Source organism: Ictidomys tridecemlineatus, chromosome 4, assembly GCF_052094955.1.
Source record: "Ictidomys tridecemlineatus isolate mIctTri1 chromosome 4, mIctTri1.hap1, whole genome shotgun sequence".
NCBI lineage: Eukaryota > Metazoa > Chordata > Mammalia > Rodentia > Sciuridae > Ictidomys > Ictidomys tridecemlineatus.
The window spans coordinates 145,475,186-145,492,584 of record NC_135480.1 but is presented as its reverse complement, the minus strand read 5'-3'; the positions used below and the strand labels follow the sequence as shown (position 1 = coordinate 145,492,584).

Here is a 17,399-nt window from a genome sequence, read left to right as displayed (position 1 = left end):
GGAGGAGGGAAATTGCTAGCGCAGCTCTGCATTCTCTCATCAACCATTATAGTTAATTGCTAATTGCACAAAATGATAGTTTGAGGGCCTGTAATTAAAAGCTTAACCTTTCTGGTTTGGGGGAGGGGGACCCCAGTAGATTTTTTTTCTTGATACACTTTGTAACATTCAATTACAAGGCTTAAGGGAAGAAAAACGGAAGCAAAAGCAACACTCCTAGAAGGACTGATCTTTATTTTGTGCCAAACAGTTCCTGAGCCTATAATTTGCTTTTTGTGCACTTCAGTTTTCTTGCACACTTTATTTCCCCTGGTTGAGGTGCGTTGTCTGTTGTGGCCCATTGAACAGCTAACAAGAGTGGGAGTTATTGCACCTTCAGTGAAGAGTTTTTATACTTTTTTAAAAAAGTTGTTTTTACCTTGAATGACTCAAACTTGGCAGATTTCAATAATATCATGTCCTGGCTCTATTTGGTTGCTGATCCTAGGAGTAGAGGGCACTACCTAGCTGTATTCTCCTTGCCCTGGTTCTCCTGGGCATTTGTCAAAGCTAGTCAGCAGAAGGGATGTTTATTTGGGAATTTACCATCCCTAGGAGACAGAGAGATGAGGAAAATTCTGAGTCAGGATACATTTTGGTTTATCCGGGGTTTATCCAGATTGTGACTGAAAAACATGAAGTGGCTTTATTTGATGTATAGATGAAGACTTGTACTCCAGCTCATTGTGAATGCTACTTTGCTCACTCTGTGGTTACATGATCAATATAAACTGCAGGAGCCACACACATGTTGCATGTGAAACAAATTAAATTTGTGCCATTTGGTAGTGCAGATGCATGCTAGTGCTGTCCACCTCACAGGCACTGAGGTGAATGGTCATACCTTAGGTGCATGATGTGTTCAGTTTTCTTGGGGTTGGGAAAAGGCCATTTCCACTTTACTAAGGACAAAAGGGAGTAGAGGACATGGATGGAATCAACATGAAAAGGCACAGCATTAATAAAGAAATGATGTAGTTGTTTTTAACATTTTATTCAGTGCGAAATGTACACTTACAAGCTAAACATTGATATAGTACAATAAGACTTATCTTTGACAAACATGTATTATACTTTCTAGCATAAAATAAACTGTTGGCAAACTTAGCTATAGCTCTGTGTTCAATCCTGTATCTTTTTGTTGAATCAAAGGTAAGTATAAACTCTCTGATTGGATGTGTATCTTGGAAAAAATCACTGGGTTTCTTTGTGCCTGCCTCTGTCCTATAAACTGAGAAAAAAAAATCAACCCACATAATATCAGAGTGTTCTGTGGTTTCAAAAACCAGCTCTTTGCAAAGAGTAGATGAGACAGGAGAAAGAATGTATTAATTGGTATAGAAAGTAACTAGTAGTAAAATAATGAATCAATCGTGAGTGGAGGTTGATGTGGATGAACTTAGTTAGCTTAGAGAAGTTGATACTGCTGGCTTCTAGAAGTGTTCCAGTAAATGCATAGGTAATCCCATTCTCTCCTACAATTCACCACATTCATTGATTTGTTTAAGTAACATACACTGTTAGGTAGGTTATTTTCAAGGTCTTGGGCATATGGAGGTGGTTATCTGAGCGGCCTGAGAATCTGGTGGGAGAGACAAACAAGTAGGCAACTGCAGTGCCCCATTACTGAATGATAAGGCAGAGATTGCTCAAGGGGCTACAAAATTGATTACAAAGAAAGAGCAGCTAATCTGGCTTCAGTATGAGGGTACCAGAAAAGGTTTTACAGAGATCTGTTGCAGAGCTGAGCATACTCATGATTTTTACCAAGTAATTTAAATTCTCCCTCCTTCTGGGCACATGATTGGATTGTAATACCTAGCCCCCTGATGGTTGGGTTGTTTTAAAGACTAACTTCAGCTAATTTGTGAGCAAAAGTTATAGATGCCTCTTCCAGACAGGCATTTACTCCTTGTGTGAGACTCTTTTTATCTGTACAGTGACAAAAAAACAAAAACAAAAACAAAAACACATTCCAAAGGTGCTGTTTCATTAGCCCAGGTCTCTGAGTGACTCAGAACTACTCATCTAAGTAGCTCCCAGCTGCCTATATGTCTCTGGAAATGACTACATACATTAGGGGTCAGCAAACTAGAACTCATGGACTAAGTCTAGCAAGTGATTGATTTTATATGACCTATGAATAAGAATGCTTTTTTAAAAATATTTTTAAAGATTTACAAAAAAGATGGAAGAAATAAAAGAAAAAAGAGAAAAAGCAGCAGCAGCAACAGAAACTATATATTGCTTATCAAGCCTAAACTATTTATCACCTGTCTTTATAGGTGATATAGAGTGAATGAGAGATAAACCTTGACATAGAGTGAATGAGAGATAAATTTTGGCTTCTTCATCTCTTGATATTTTGTTACATCAGCATAACCTAGCATTTACCTCTCTGAACACTTGGGAAGAAGGAAAGAGAGACCTGATGAGCAGAGGGAATTAAAGCACAAGAGCAGCATGTATTCAAGGCAGTGTAAGAGACTCTCAGGATGGGTAGACTCAATTGGACTAATGATGGGAAGTAAGGCAGAAGAAAAGGAAGGACAGGATTAGGTTGAGCCTAGTATGATACACAGAGACTTTAGATTTTATCTATTGAAGCATGGCAAGGCCTTGTTACAGATTTTGATCATAGGTCTCATGTCCAGTTTTGTTAGTTTTTTTAAGAAAGATTACTTTGTCAGTGATATGAGAGGCGGCTTCTTTGGGGGGTAGAGTAGACTAAGACTAGAGGAAGAGAAATTAGTTAGAGGCACCAGTAGTGAGAGAGTAGGTTAAAGAAAGGAGAAAAAGAACCTACTGTTCTTGGTACAGATTCCCAGGCCCTTCCTTGACCCTGAATCAGTAGGTCTAGGGTGGGGCCACAGGTTCTGTATAGGTAACTTTATTACAGTTGATTCTTAGGATTAGTCATGATTAAGAAACTATTTTAGAGGATAATTTCTTCAGTTTTAAATCCCACATGGCTTTACTTCTTTCAAACACTTGAAACATTATTTCTCCAAATTCTCCAAAAGGAGTAGGTTAGGGCCCACAGAAAAATGCTAAAGATTGATGCTTGTCATTTCCTTTTCTTCAAAGCCCTTAGCCTCATAAACACAGGCCTCAGAAGTCATCTTCAAACTAATCTGCTAATTTGTAGCACTGATTTCTGCAACCCAGCATTGGAAGTAAGAAGTGAAAAAGAGCTATCCCCTTGGGAAGTTTTTTTGTTGTTGTTGTTTTGTGTTTTTTTTTTTTTCAAAATAAACCTCTTTTTTTTTTATTAGTCCATTGTAGAATATTGGGGTTCATTTTGACATAATTATATGAACGTGGAATATAATTTGCTCCAATTCAGTCCCTAATATTTCTTGGGAAGAATTTTGATAGTGACTTCCCAAGTCTCCATTTCAGCATTTTCTAATTGTGTGACAGCCCAGTGAAATGCGTAGAATTTTATTCTTCTCTCTGGGATCCACAGGTGGATGATCTGATGGCCAAGGTTTATTTAAACATGGATTGCTAAATTCCATTCCCCGAGTTTAGGATTGAATAGGTCTGGAGAGGGGGCCAAATATAGATTTTTTTCTAACACATTCCTGTGGAATGCTGGTGCCAGGGAAGACACTTTGGGAACCACTATTCCCAATCTATATGTATAACTTTCTTCCTCAACCACTGTGATTGGTCAGGGCCTCAACCAGTCAACCTGTGGCTTTCTCTGTCCACAATGATTGGATACTTAAACTCTAAATACATCACCCAAGTGGCTTCATTTGTGGTGAAGCTTAGGACTTTTTCTAGGGACTTTTAATTGGTTAGAAAGGTATTTATGTGGGCATAAGGCCAGATCTGCTGGCCATTTTACCATTGTACCCCCCAGGAAGGAAGTCAATTTGAAGATGAAACTGACTTTTGGAGAAGAGGAATATGAGAGAATCAGAAACAGCATCCAAACTGTAATCCTGGGCCCAGGTCAGCTTGTTTTGAAAGTGATGTTCCATGGGACTTCTCACCTGAGCCAATAGATTACCTTTGTTGTTTAGTCAATTTAGATCAAGCTCTTACTTGCACTAAACTGATGAAGATGCTCTCTCAAGGGTGACTTGTGGTGCTACCATAAGGCAATGGGCAAAACTCCACATGTGGCCACCCAATGGTATTGATGGGCAACATACTTTATATACAGAGATATGAAAAATTGTGGTATATGTGTGTATTAAGAATTGTAATGCAAAAATAACACAATACATGTATAAAAGAATAAATTGGCATGAATGTACTTTATATAAGAGATGAAAAATTGTGCTCTATGTGTGTAATAAGAAGTATAATGCATTCCACTGCCGTCGTGTATTTTAAAAAATAAAATCAATAAAAGATTTTTTTAAAAAAAAAGAAAGAAAGAAAAAAAAAAAAGAATTGATATGCCCAGTGCCCTCTGGAGGACATTCAGAAGAGGAATTTAGGATTTGTAAGGACTGTCTTGAACAACTTTTTTCTTTTATATCCTGGCCAAATCAAGTTCCTATCCCTGCTTCAACCCCAAATAAAATGCTTAATGTAGACTTATTATAAAAATTAAACGTGAGTCAAATTTATAATCTATTAAGAATGATTTTTTAAAAATCTCAAACCAAAGGCAATTTCACATACTGTTTTTTTTTAATAATTTCGGATAAGATCAGGTGCATTCAGTGTGGTTTGGCTGTAGACTGCTTTTGAGTAATTTCAGAAAGTAGAATGTGGCCAGATGTGGCACAAATTATTTGTAGTTGAAGAGAAACTTCAGAATGTACTGAGTGTGAGGCTAAAGCAGTGGTTCTCAATTGGAAGCTATAATACCATCACCGCTTGCCCCTGCAAAAAAAATTTGTCCTTTTCATTTGACATTGTTCAAGGTCTTCAGAAGTTTATCATTCCTGGGCAAGAAGTACAACTGGCATTTTAGTGACTAGAAGTCACAGATACTGCTGAGTATCCTACAATACACAAGACGGGCTCTTTACAACAAAGAGTTAGCCAATTCAATGTCAACAGAGCCACAGTCAAGTCATCATGGGTTAGATTTATGAGAAATCAGATGACTCTGTAATGTCTGAACTTTTTATTTGGGGCAGAATAGGGGGACATTATTTAAGAGTTGGGTGACCTAACAGAATGATGTCCCAACTGGTCAAAGAAAGGATGAACTGTCATTGTCTAGTCAATGACAGATGAGAATGGGATGTCAGATGAGGCAAGGGACAGATTTACAGACCTAGGAGATATAAAGCAAATCACAAATAGTTTACCTTTTAAATTGAAGTAGATCAATATCGGACAGATTCTGGGCTGCACTGAGAACTCAGAAGTGTCCTTTATTTTGCAAATGCTGGGGTTTCTTTTTTTTTTTCAATGCAGGAATGAGGTGCTGTACCACTCTGATAATTAATTCCTATAATTCTGACCCTAAATATGATTGTTCTCATTTGTCATAATGCAATTTGCTGGAGATTTTGAAATGTAGTACCAGAGCATTGAAAGAATGCATTCTTAAAACAGGTTCCTACTCAAATGGGGAATGGGGAATTTGTGGCCCCTCATAAGCTAGTTATGCATAAATTGCTTGTTAGGACATAAGAATTTTAATCTGCAAGTTATAATAAGGTAGAAAGTTCTTTAAATATGTACAATTTTACCATGTAATTCCTTTCATTTATTTATTTATTTATTTTTAGGTTTTGAGAATTGAACCCAGGATTAGGCAAACAGTCTACCTTTGAGATACATCATCAGCCCTTTAAAAATGTCTTTGTTTTTTTTAAATTTTGATACAAGTTCTCACTGTGTTGCCCAGAATGACCTTACACTTAAAATCTTCCTGTCACAGCCTCCCAAGTAACTGGAATGACGGGCACACACCCCCACACCAGGCATAATTCTATTTTAAAACTTTTAGGAATTTTGTAGAAGTACATAATTAAAGTATCTACTGTTTTTATTTAATTATATGTGTGATTTAAATTCATATTGTACTGCTTCTTAAAGGACTATTCAAGGCTCCAAATAGGAACCAAAGGAAGGAAAACCTCCCAAAGGAAGGTTTTTATCCTAGCATCCATAAATTGCTTTAGAAATATATTTATGATCAGTTCTAATGATGATAATGAGCATATCTGGAGAGTGAAGGGGAGTCCCAGTTTTTGAGCCTGCTTTTAGTGTTATATGGTGGCTCTAGGAACAACAGGTAATTCAGAATTGTTGGAGGGTAGCATGACTTAAGGTGGAGGAAGTATCAGAGAGGTAGGTGAGTACAGTTGAAGAATGTAATGGTATATTGTTTGGATTTTTATCCCAAAGCAGTTACTAAACTTTTGAAGGTTTTTGATCAAGAAATTGGGCATGCATATTTAGAAATATGACTGAAAAAATTATTTTCTCTGTATAAGATCCAGGGGACACCCAGTAGTTTGCTGAAAACTTTTGCTAATTAAATGAATACAGAGAGGCAGTGTGGGTGACTGGGTGATGGAACTAGGTTTTCTACTCTCAAAGGCTGGCTCTGGAACTTCCTAGCTATAAGATTTAGTCTAATTATTTAACCTACCCCTATGTATCAAGTTTTTTCATCTGAAAAATGGGGTTAGCAAGTACACTCACTTCTTCTAAGGATTAAATGCATTCATACAATTAAAGCACTTAGAACAGTGCCTGCCATATAATAAACGCTCAATAATTGCAGCTACTGTTGTTAATAACAACATTTGTTGCTGTGAAGAAGATGATGATGATAAAGAAGAATAGTTGCAATGTGAAAGAGAGGCAAAGGGATTGAACAATGTAAGGCAGTGGTTTTCGATCCTGACTGCACATTAAAATCCCCTGGGGAGCTTATATAAATAGGAGTACTGAAGCTCTACTCTAGTAAGGATATTTGGATGTTTGGAAGTAGGGCCTGGGCATAAATAGTTTGAGGTTTCCTAGGTGAGTCTAATGTACATTCTAATTATGAATCACTTGGTGTGGGGCCCAAAGCTCTGACCTGTCGGGTGGGGGTAATATAGAAGGAAACCAGTACAGGAAAGTTTGAACAAGACTTCACCTGCATGGAGAAGAGGGATCTTGTGGCAATTGCTGCAGGCCCTTGCTAGTGTTCCAGAATAGCCTCCCAGGCCTTGCTCTGTGAATCCTGCTCTTGGTCCGGCATCTCACAGCCTACTAGATTTGTCAGCTGTACAAGAGCCAAGGACCATGGGAGGTCAGAAGTTGGGCACAGCCAGACTGTGAGGAACCCAGCTGGCATCTACCTGTCAGATCATGGGTTACATATCACAAGTCTCATGCCTTTATGAATCAATCTTCCAACAAGGACTTGTTGTGTGCCTTCCGTGGGACCAGCAGCATGCCAGGTGACTGGAGGGCAGCAGCTAGATAGTGATGTGACTGCTGTTGGAGAGGAAGTTGTTATTGTTTTGTTTGCTTTTTCTACGGGAGCCAGCTCAGGCTTGTTAAGTGGTAATTGACAGTCCTCTCTTCTAAGGAAGTTTCTCTTGGATTTGCTGCCAATAGGAAGTGTATTATTTCTCAGAGTACTATAGCATTCATTTATCGAGTGCCCACTCAATTATGAGGCATGACAGAGTTTGCCATCTAAGAAAGGAAAGACCACTTAATGATTCCTAGAGTCAGAAGTCTGGAATAAATAGATAGACAGATCAAAGAGTTAAGGGGATTTCATTGTAATTGGAGAAGCCTTTTAGCAGAAGCTGGGTCTTCCACTGAACTCTTAAAGGAGTTCTTGAATGAGTTGTGTGGGAAAGCAAGTATATTTTTTAACATAAAGGAGTAGTGATTTTAGCTGATAGGATAACAAGGTTGTTATTTTGCTAAATCACGGTGAGAACAGAATTTGGTAGAAATTGGATTTCTTTTTGAAGATCTTGAGAATTATTTTCCTTTACCCTAGGAGAAATTGAACATTCTTAGAACCTTGAAACAGAAGTTTTCCAGGTTTCATTGTTTTTCTCAATAGTTGATCCATGCAAATGAGGGAAATAAAGAAGCTTCAATCTTTTGGAGACTTCTCTGTACAGTTGAAGAGTTCGTGGTTATTGACCCAAGTTGCAGGACAATTGATGCTTAATGACCCAAATCAGACCTTGCTCCTAAATTGACTTGGATTTGCTTTGGGATGAAAATGATGAAAGGCTATTTGGAAGGACAGATCAGAGGTACATTGTGGAGAGAGAGAGGAACATTTGGATTGGGATGGGACAGCTTAGAAATAAGTTATACCTGAGATTCTGCTGCTTTTAATGGTAGTACCTTTCACTTTCTTAACCACAATATCATCAATATCTTTATAATTAAAACATATTCCTGTCCTATAATAAGAAGTAAATACCTTGAAGGCAAAAATAATGGTTAAATACATGCAGAACCTGCCTATCATGTCAGTAAAATTGCTCAGAAATATAGGCAGTATATTTCAATCAGGTTTTCTTGGTAAACTCCAGAAAAGCACCATTCAGGGGATCAGCAACTATAAGGAAGATGGATTGTTGTTTTTTATTTTCTCTCTTTATTTCTACCCTTGTCCCTTTCTCCTCTTTGCCAGGTTCTGCAAGAAAGACCAAAGAGAGGGAGAGAGGGTTGGTATAAAGACTGTTCAAAACACTCAACAGCCAATCTAAGAAGGTCATGGAAGATCTCTTCCTCCTTGTACAATGATTTCATAAAATTCTCCTGACTAGAGGAGTAGTTTTCTCCATGTGAAAAAAAAATGACAGCTATGTCTTACATAGTGTGAGAAAAATGTCTTGAATTTGCACATTGCCTTTATTCTGAGTAGGTTCAAAGTACTATGCAAACATTACATCATTACTCCCTGGGAAGAGATCCTGGGCTGAGTCTAAGGAGAATAATCTCTTTTCAGAAGTTTGGAAGAGCTCAAACACAAATAAGTGTCCTCACTGAGTTCATGCAAAGTGTCCTTGAATCCTAACCCTCACAGGAGAATGAACATTAATACTTATCACGGCTAGAACATCTAAGGGATGAACTCCATTGTTTCTTCCAAATGGTCATTCTTAGAACTGATGTTTATCTGGCATCTTCTCTTGAAGCAGGGCAAAAATAAAATGAGCTCAACATGGTGGCCAATGCAGAGACTGAGGCAGAAGGGTGGTAAATTCTAGGCCAACATCAGCAACTTCCAAGATCCTGTCTCAAAAAAAAAAGGGGGTGGAGGATAGCTTAGTGGTAGAACACTTGCCTAGCATTCACAAAGCCCTGGATTCCATCCCCAGCACGGAAAAAAAAAAAAAAAAAAAAAAGCAAAACAAAACAAAACTAAAAAGAAAGAAAGAAAAATGGGAGTTACCAAGTAGTATTTGTGTAAACCTGATTTAGCACTTTGGGTCATACCTAGGGTCTTATAGGAAGGACTCTTCAGAAGGGGACTGAAGACATCCTCCCTCTGCTGTTCTTATTTTAACCTTGTAGTAAAGTACAGTAGTTCAAAATTCTGTTAGTAAATTGAAGGGAAAATAAAAGCAGTGGCCATAATTTGCAGTAGTTATAACTTCTTTTTCTGTCTTTGCAAGGAAATTTTAATCACATCTAATAAAGTTGCTTATGTTCTCCTTTTTTATTCCCCACCCCCATCAAACCCTGCTATGCCTGCTGTTTGGCTGTCTTGAGAAATCTCAGGAGGCTCTGCTCATGAAGAGAAGTGGAGCTGGGCCTTGTGGATCTAATATCATTTCCTCAAACCAAGTTCATTTCAGGAGACGATTCACTGAAGAAATTATTGGAAATATGACCCCAAAGATTGTTTGGAAATCAAAGGTGAAACAGGAACTATTTATCAGGTCAAATTCTCTTTCAATTTCCTTTGCCTCTGATATAAGTTGCCTTTGGATTGTTTATTTCTGCAAGCCCCTCTGATATCCTGTCAGAAAGGGTAAATAATCTAGAATTTCTTTTCTCCTCCTCCTTCATTTTCATCTTCACATTTTTAAATTTTACTTTTAAATTTATTGTTAATATTATTTTCAATTGAAAAATCATAATTGTATACATTTATGGGGTACATTGTGATATCTTAATAATATGGTATGATTAAATCAAGCTAATTAACATACTCATTGCCTCACTTATCTATTGTTTTTTTTTATGGTGAGATATTGGAAATTTACTCTGAGTTACAAAATATATTATTATTGGTTATAATTGCCTTCCTGTGTAATAGCTCTTAAAACCTATTCCTCCTGTCTATCTGAAACTTTGTACCCTTTGATCAACCACTGTCCATTTCCTCCTTCTCTAACTCCCCCAGTCTCCTGTTGACCCTCAGAGTGTTTTATTTTCTTAATCACCAAAGTATCTATGGTAGGAATGTTACTGGCCATGTAAATCTTGCTCAGCTATAAATACTTGTCCTGTATTTAGACTTGGCAGTGTACATGTTGAGTTCACAACCAAAGCAGAGAGTTGACAGTTCCTTTCAAGTAGCTAACTGAGTTTGGAAGGGCTCTTCCTATTGTCTCCCCAAATACTTCCTTGGGAATTTTAAAAAAATCTTCTTGGGAGGGTGGTGGGAATCTCTGATTTATTAGGATTGGATACAAGATTGTGGTGTTTGGTGGTATGTATTTATAATTGCACTGCCAGAATCATCTTATCTCCTCCTGCTTTTACCTGTCTCTATGAGCTCCTTGTCCCCTGTCTCCACACAGAACTCCCTAATACAGTCATTTTTTCCCCTCATTTATCTAAACTTTGACCTTGAACTCTAGTATCATGTGGGAGAGGAGCTGTGAAATTTGTTATTATATATGTGTCTTGTTCAGTAGGGTTGGAGATCACAAAAGCATTACTATTAATTTGCCATGTAATTTTGTCTTCCTTTGATTATTTTTAATATTTTCTTCCTGGGCATTGACATTTCTATAATATTGGGGCCACATCCAAGGATCCTACCCTGGGAGGCTCCTAGCGCTCACTTAAGAGTCCTTAAAGTGACTAATCTATACCTAGTTTATATGTATTATGCCTTCTATAACCTACTGAAATTCCTACTGGAACCTGGACTTCAATCTGAAATGTTTAAAGCATTGGTAAAGTTCTGTCCTTTGGAGCATGTGGCATGGGCCTTTCATAGGTGCCATATGTTGTACTGGAATCCTTGCATAATGTAGCAGCACAGTTTTGGACTAGGTACAAGAGACACCTATCTTGTACTGAAGTTGTTTCTGGGAAAGAATTTAACAGCAAGGTTCCACTGTGTGTAGTTTTGACAACCCAGCATGATTCTGTGGTATGTGTACATTGCTGTAGATAATGGAGAACAGATATGAGTCTATACATATAAACTCTGATGGTGGGCCCTGTGGGTACTGCCTGGAGTTATTCCCATTAGTGGTTTTCCAGGTTCCAGAAACCCACAGCTACTCTCCCTGGTAGATCTGTGTGTGGCCCTCAGATTATCTCTTTCTAGATGAGCTCTTAGAGGTAACTGGGAGAGCTGTCCCGCAGAGCCTGGCATGTTCTCCCAGGGTTCAGAGACCCTCAGAGTGAAGCCCTCAGTTTGCTAAGGGAAAGGAAATGGCCCTTGTCAGAGCAGCAATCCATTTCAAACCTGACAGAGGCCTTAGCGTTCCTCCTCTGGTGAAGAAAGCATCCCACAAATAGTGCCATTAAAGCTTCTAGTTCTTCCTCAGATTTGGCAGGATCTTTGAGTTCAGGAATGAATGGGGCTAATAAGCCAGTGATGTTTAATAATTCCAAAATGAAATTTTCAGATCCTTGATAAAAATTTTAAATTGCCTAGGCACGTCCCATTAATAACCAAATGTAAAAGTAACAGGTGGGAGTTTGTAAGTTGTATGTGAAAAGAATTCTGATCTATATTGGTTATAAAATACTGTCTAAATTATATGTAATAGTCTCTGTTTCTCCAAAGGGTGACTCTAGTTGCCTTGCTTAAGAAAGAAAGAAGGCATTTTAAAATGCTATATTATTGAAGGACTCATTTGAATCTGAGATAACTGCAAAATTTTCCATTTTCATCACCTTACTGCCCTCCAGTAAACTCAGGGATAACCAATAAAGACCATTTTGAGCTTCATGGGACCCAGATTTCTGGCCTAATTTTGTTTTCCAAAGTACCCATCTTCTGTAAGAAACCATTATGGTCTTCTGGGATCCAAAGAGCCTGTCTGAGTTCTGGCTCTAGGGGATAAGTGGGAGAAAGAAGGATTAATTTTCCCAGCCCTGAAGAATTACTTGAGGCTTCTTAGATCCTTTGCATGTGGACTGGCCATGGAAAGAGAGTTTAGACTTTCTTCTCTGGGGTGGCATTTGGACTCAGAAGCTGGGGTTTTCATTCAGGCTCTACAACTCACACACTATATGTCCTTGAAAAAGTCCCCTAACTGCTGAGTTTCACTTTTTTTTTTTCAACTGATGAAAGGAAATGATTCATGCCCTTCTTTCTTCCCATTGTGGGAACATACATGGAAGTGATCATCAATGGTTCTGGAAGCCTGTCCAGTGAAGTTTTCATTGTGACAGTGCATAGATATTCAGAATTCAAAATAGTAGGGAGATTGGGGGATAGGAGTAAGTGAATGTGCATGAGGACTGTAGTGGCCTTCCTGGGAAGGAAGGTATTGAATTCTAGGCCTTTTCCATTATAATTTCAGGTTACATAAACCTTTAGGGTGGGCTATGTGATCCAGTACTATTGGAATATATAAAGATCTTTGTATTAAAGCATAGTGAGGATAAAAAGAGTCATGCTGGGTGTGAGCAATGGCGCTGGATGTTGCCTTATTCCAACATGCAAAGAATTCTGACTTGAGCACATGGCTTTGGTGTGTAAAACCTAAAGAACTGGCAGTTGGGAGCCCGAGTCACTTTTGGCATGAGCACCTTCAGATGAAATAACATGGGATAGGGAACCATACTTCATTTTACCTGAAGACCCATGATTCCTAGACAGGGTTTTGCAGTCTAACTGGAGAAAGAGAGCAGCTCTCAATACTATCAGTTACTCCTACCTATGAGAAATAAATGTTCCTTCTCTGTCCCCAAATGGAAATCATAGCTAACACCCACACACATGTTCTATGAAAATAATGTGCTTCGTATAATATAAAGGGAGAATGAACAGAAAGAATTTGATATAAAGCAACAGGGCCCAACCAGGTCAGAAGATGAAGTGCCGTGGCCAGACACTGCTTATGTAGCATCTCTGTAAATGTGGAAGCCCCTATGCTGACTGATGCATGTATACTAGACTGGAGACTGTCATATCCTAAGTGCTATAGCTGTTAGTAATAAGATTTTCTGAAATAGTGAACTAAAATTGGTGATGTTCCAAACAAAATGCACACCAATCTTCCTTTTACTAGACATAGTGGCTGTATTCCTAGAAAATTCAGTTATATTAGACCTAGGAAAAAATAGTTTATGCTTATACATAAAATAAAACTAGGACTTTTTCTCAGACGGCTATAAACAGGGGAAAACTCTTGATGCCTAGCCTTCTTGTATATTCAGGTCCCAAAGGCCATTTTCCATGATGAGTAGACCATGTCATCTGTTTGGCAGAGTGTTTGGACTCCTAAAGTCTGCACACTCACAGCCTCAACACAACTCCAGGCATTGTGACAATCAAAATATGTTCTCATGTTTCCAAGGCATGCTCTGGGGGTGCTGAATTGTCACTGAGAGGTGCTAGGGTAAGGGTCCAGCCTTACACTGCTCTGGATATAGCTGGGAGTGTCCATGCCCTGCAGTAAACTCAGGGATAACCAATGAAAGACCATTTTGAACTTCATGAGACCCAGATTTCTGGCCTAATTTTGTTTTCCAAAGTATCCATCTTCTGTAGGAAACTATTAAGGTCTTCTGGGATCAAAAGAGCCTGTCTGAGTTCTAGTTCTAGGGGATAAGTGGGAGAAAGAAGGATTAACTTGCCCTAGCCCTGAGGAATTACTTGAGGCTTCTTAGATCCATTGCATGTGGGCCGGCCATGGAAAGAGAGTTTAGACTTCTGCTCTTCTGGAAAAACAGAGTCTCAATCATGTCATGTTTAAGAGTGTTTATTGGGGAGTTGGATAGATCTGGGTTTAATTCCTGTTTCTGTCTAATAGATGTGTAACCTTGGACAAGTTAATTAGCAGTCTGAGCCCGAACACTAAAATGGGGATAGACCATTCCTTCTACTGGAGCAAAACACCTTAGATGAAGTCATTTGTAAATACAGAAATGTATTATAGTTCTGGAGGTGGAGAAGTCCAAGATCAAGGTGCTGGGTAGATTTGCTGTTTGGTCAGGGCTCATTCCTCTTAGATGGCACTTCTGTGTGTCCTTACATGGTAGAAGGGGCCAACAAGCTCCCTCAGGTTTCTGTTTTAAGGGTCGAATACTATTTGGAGTATTAATACTTGAAGGGCAGATCCTCCAAGATACCCAACTAATAATACTGTCTCCTTGATGATTAAATGTCAATGCATGAATTTTGGAGGGACACAGACGTTCAGTCCACAACACCGACCTCACAGGGTGGTAATAAAAAATATTTTAATAAAAGCCTTTTCATAGTTCCTGGCACATGGTAAGGACTTATTCCATTTAACCATTATTGCTTATGAGTAATGCAGTCATCTTTTGGGGGCCATATATTTTAGGAGAAGAGCAATAGTTAAAACAGGCTACATAGAACAACCCTGTCACAAGGTACAACTTCATTTCAGCAAAAAGGGAAGGGAATATGTCTAGAAAAAAATAATTTAGACGGAAACAAGTCACCTCTGGATAGCATTACATGCAATGTTACAAACACAGAAGCGGATCTTCTCTGGCCCTTAATATAAGAGCATTCACTCTTAATACTTCATCCCAAAGTCCCACAGGGACCTCTGAGTAATTTAGGAATGACACTATACAATGACCTTAATACAATAGGAAGTGTCCATAAGGTCTGCCATGGAATTGCAATTGGCCATCTCCTGTTGCTGTACTCTCAGCTACGCAGAAATAGGACCTATACTTCATAGACAGTCCCTGGAAGAGTAATTGATATGATTGATCCTTATCTATATTCTTTTCCTAAAAAATGAATATTAGTTGTGTGCTTATGCTGGTGCAAAACAACCAACCAGGTACTCTCCTACATACAGAGTTTCCTGGGACAAACCACAGAGAAAAACTGTTTGAATGTATTCAATGAAAACATTTTGCTTCTTAAAGAGATCCAGCTTTCTTATGGAAAACAGCCCAGGATTTTTAGAGAAAATATTGAAGGTTGGAGCAACATTCTTCCTTTCCTTTATCAGTGTTGTTTTGCCATAAGAGAATCTCACTGGCTGTCATTTTCATGAAGAATGAAGGGAAGTTCTTGTTATATGCCTCCATTATTCTGTGGGCAGTTTTTCATGTTTTCCCTCCTTTGTAACAGTAGGGCTAGTACTTTTCTTATAAGTGTTTTGTTTCGTAAAGACTTTGGGACAAATTTTTTAAAGCATATAAAATAAATGAGGACTAAAGGGAAAAATACAGAAAGGAAGGCAGTTATAGAAAATGTGTGCCTGCAGAATAATAATTGGGCTATGGGCTTCCTAGTAACTATAACAAAGAGGGAACTTTATTTGATTACATGATTTAAAAAGATGAAATTTCTTAGGAGGAGCTCAATTGTCCTTGGCACTGAAAACAGAAGTAAGTTTTCTCAATTACTCATGAAAACAATGTTTGGAGCTCTGTTAATCAATTTCTTCAGTTACCCCACAGTGCCTGGCCCTGGATTGTAGAGGATTGCTTTCAATGACATCCCTCATTGTTGACATTTTCCAAGTCTGATTCTGTAAAGCAAAGTAAGAACCCCCCAGATCCTTTTATGCTATTTATGCTATTCAGTTTCAGCGGAACTTTTGTGAAATATTCAGCAGCACAGAGTTAGAGGTCATCTCTCATGAGCACCTAGAACACAGCTCTTCATAGCAGATGAGAGTGTGAAACCACAGACTTGAAAGAGTTCATGGGTGGAGGTGACATTCCCTTATCAATGCAAAAAGGGAACCCAGAGGTTTGGAAACTGGAAGAGAAGGCCACCCACCTCTGCATGTAGGATGAGTACATCAAAGAAGATGCAGAGCATTTGAGGGAGGAGAAGAAAAAATGAATGATAATTTTATTACCTTCATTGCTATTCACACTTTTGCATATTTCCTTCTTTTTTTATTTAAATCTCCTCATGGGCAATGTTAACACAATCAAGATGTGCATACAAATTCATATCATTTTTCACTTAACTAAGCAGCATAAAATAAGTTATTACACTTTATATTCCTGGAATGTACAGGGTGCTGTGATACATTATCACCATGGTTTCAGATCTTCCATAAAGTGTATTATACATGACATGCCACAAGGAAGTGAGGCTTTAAGAAAAGAGGCTGTTTAAACAGATTGGGGATCAGTAAAGGGAGGAGAGGGATCTTGGGAGGTGAGACCTCAGTGTGGGGAGGATCCAGCTGAAACAGAAACAGAAGGAGAAATGACTGTGTTATGTAAGCCCCTAGAGAGTTTGGGAAACTTTTGTCTCTCCCCTGAATGCAAGAATGGGGACTCAATTTTATGCTATCACAAGATGGAACAAGTGCACCTCCTGAGATCCTTTTAAAACCATCAGCATGTATAAGACTTGCCTTTCATAAAAAGAAGTAAAAATAGGATGTTTGATGGGTCATAATAATAGGTTTTGATGCTATTTGATCAAGTTTTTTTTCTCTTTTAAAAGCATCTTTTCCAGAAGTCACCTTTTTCCAAGGTTAAGAACTTCTTTTTTCTTTTTCTTTACTAAGGAGGGGGACAGATGTAATCCATTATTAAAGAGGGAAACACTGGTATTTACATTTACACTAGCTTCCCCCGATACAAATACTTTTTAATAATCTGTTCACTTTGTAACATTTTATGTTTCTCCCTCCCAGAAATTTTGTGTTTCAGGTGCTTAAATACAACCAGATATTCACTGAAGGCATGTCTTAAATGACCTCTAGATTAAGGTACTCCTTTTTTGACCTTGTACAGGTTTCTTTGTTCTCTTATTATTAAAATTTTTTTTGGGGGGGGGTTGAACTCTAGAGCACTGGGTTACTAAGCCATATGCCCAGCCCTATTTTGTATTTTACTTAGAGATAGGGTCTCACTGAGTTGCTTAGTGCCTTGCTTTTGCTGAGGCTGACTTTGAACTCGAAATCCTCCTGCCTCAGCCTCTTGAGTCAATGGGATTACAGGTTTGTGTCACCTCAAGCTCCCTTATTATTTTAAATGTCTCCCTTCTCCACACCCACCCCACTCCACCTCCGATTTTGTTT

The 17,399-nt window shown here is 38.4% G+C and overlaps 1 long non-coding RNA gene across 10 annotated transcripts in view; it reads left to right on the top strand.

Annotated features, from left to right (window-relative positions):
• Window positions 1–17,399, top strand: part of LOC110598018 (uncharacterized) — a 153,938-nt gene that overhangs the window by 875 nt on the left and 135,664 nt on the right. The gene's annotated exons all lie outside the window — the stretch shown is intronic.